This window comes from Elephas maximus, chromosome 16, assembly GCF_024166365.1.
Source record: "Elephas maximus indicus isolate mEleMax1 chromosome 16, mEleMax1 primary haplotype, whole genome shotgun sequence".
In the NCBI taxonomy this organism is placed as follows: Eukaryota; Metazoa; Chordata; class Mammalia; order Proboscidea; family Elephantidae; genus Elephas; species Elephas maximus.
This window is the reverse complement of record NC_064834.1, coordinates 83,342,433-83,344,958: the sequence shown is the minus strand read 5'-3', so window position 1 is coordinate 83,344,958 and position 2,526 is coordinate 83,342,433.

The following is a 2,526-nucleotide window of genomic DNA, read 5'->3' as shown; positions in this document are numbered from 1 at the left end:
CATATAGAAAGAGGCCCTCTGCTTTATTAATAATCAGGGAAATGCAAATTGTGATCACAATTAAATACCATTTTATACCTGTTTATTCTGGTTGTTGGTTGTGGTTGAGTTGATTCCAACTCATGGCTGACCCCATGAGTGCAGAGTAGAACTGCTCCATAGGATTTTCGTGGCTGTGCTCTTAATGATGTGCAAAAATTAAGAAATCTATTAATACTAACTGTTGGAAAGGCTGTGGATCAACATTATTTCTTAGCCGCTTGTGCTGAGAGTGTAAATTGCTTCAAATACTTGGGAAAACAATTGGTATTTATCAGGTTGCCCGAGTACTCACCTAGCCTAGAGATGTTCTTGCACAGTGCTCCAGAAAACATGTGAGACTATTCTTTGTAAAAAATTGGGAATAATATGACAGGATAGTGGATAAACAAATTATGCTTATTTTCATATCAGTGAAATCAGTGGACTGTAGCCACATCCCACAGCATGGATTAATCTTATATAGGTAAAGCTGAGTAAATATTCAGGTCTCAGACATATACATCTTATGAAACTACTTTTAAAAGTTATAGGAAAAGCTAAACAATATTTTTTAAAACCATAAAAGAGAAAATCACAGGGAATATTAAAAGCAAAACTCAAAGGGAGTTTTTAGCTCTAAAGAGAGAGAATTGGATGTGATAGAAAGGAACACTCAGGTATATGCAGTTAGAATGTGAGGTAGTTTTTGTGTTGGGAGTGGGTTGCTTGATGTTCATTACATTGTTATGTAAGATAAATACTTCATATATTATTTTTAATGTATCAGATATAATATTAAAGTTAATAAAGGAAAAGTTGCGCAGACGTTTTCCTTTTGCTGCTCTGGCGCCCCTGGTGGGCACCATGACTGCTGGCTGATCTTCACTGTGGGTGCATCCGTCTGGAGCAGGCATCGCTGTCTTTCCCGGGGACACTCTGTAGCCAAGCACTGCCATCACTGATGTACTGGCATCTTCTTTGGCGCCTCCCATGCAGAATTCAGGAGGGCTCCTTCTTCCGCCCAATGAGTTAACAGTTTTGCACGTGAGAAAAAACTGTTGCTTGCTCCCAGAATCTTGAACAGCAACTGGGGCATGGAGGCAGAGCAGACAGACAGATACAGCAACAGGCTCATCAAATCTCCACTCCCCTTCGTGTGAAAGACTTTGTTCCTGAGCCAAGCTGGCTTGCTCTTTGACCACCGCAATATTGTGTGTTCTCTACTTTCGTTTTACTTGGAAGAATTTTGGTTTTTGTCAAGGTCATTATTTTTAACCATGAGTGGCATTAAACTTTACTAATTCCCCTCCCCTAAATTTCTATTCTGGGGCTCTGGACCATTTTACCGTAGAAAATAAGAGGAAATCTCAGGAGATAATCCTCAAATCAACTCTCCTGAGCATGTTTTCCTCTCTATCCCCACCTCACCCCCTTCCTGCTTATCCACAGCCATTGGTTGTCCAGACAATAACATTCTTCTACCATGAGTTATTCATACCACCTTCCTGTGAACATGAAAAAGGATAAAGTCACTACACTTAAGTCCGCCTGACAGGAAATATCTTTATTACCTGACTTACAGTGAAAAGAGAGCTTAGCACTGCAAAGGGAGGCCAGAGAGCCCCCAGGGAAGTGCTATGGCCTAACAACAGCCTCTGGACATTCCAAATGTTTTTCCCTCATGAAGCTCCTCCGCTCCCTATAAAATCTGGTTCTGAGTGTGGGGGATTCTACATGTCTAGGAGCGTGAATCCAAGAAAGACAAGATATGATATAAAAATAACAGATGAAGACACCAGTAAAACTTATATTTGAGGGCAAATAATTTGATACAGTATCAGTAAATATAAATGAAATTACTAAAACTTTATTTATAAAATAGAAGAAAACATATTTGTGAGCAAATGTAAAACTAATAACATTCTGAAACTAAAACTCCTGAGGATGAGGGGGGTGGGCTGGCATTGTGCGTGGAAGTAGAGGGGAAGAAAAACACGATAAAAGTGGACTCTCGTGCAAATTTACCAATGATCAAAATAAATATTGCTGTTTAATTCTCTTATTAACAGAAAAAACTATCAGATTATGTCAAAGCTGCAAGACACTTTTCCAGACACTTATCAAAAACAAAATGACGTAGAGATACATAAGATGCTAGGATGAATGAACATATACAGGGAAATACTATTTTACAAAACCACATATGGCCAAAATATCAAAGAGGACAAATAGATAATTACACTGCTAAATACTCACTTTCCCAACCTCTCTTAGAGATAGGATTAACCATGTTCCAACCAATTAAAAAAAAAAAAAAAAAGCTCTCTGGTTTTCTGGACATTTCTGGGAAAGTTCTTAGTTTCCTGACAAAAGGGATAGGCAGGAGAAACACTTTCAAACTGGCAGAGTAAGGACATTTGAAAACCCACTCCAGTGTAGAAGGGAGGAGAAAACTAGCAAAATTGTCCAAACAAAGAAAAATGAACATACCCTCATCGTGTATAC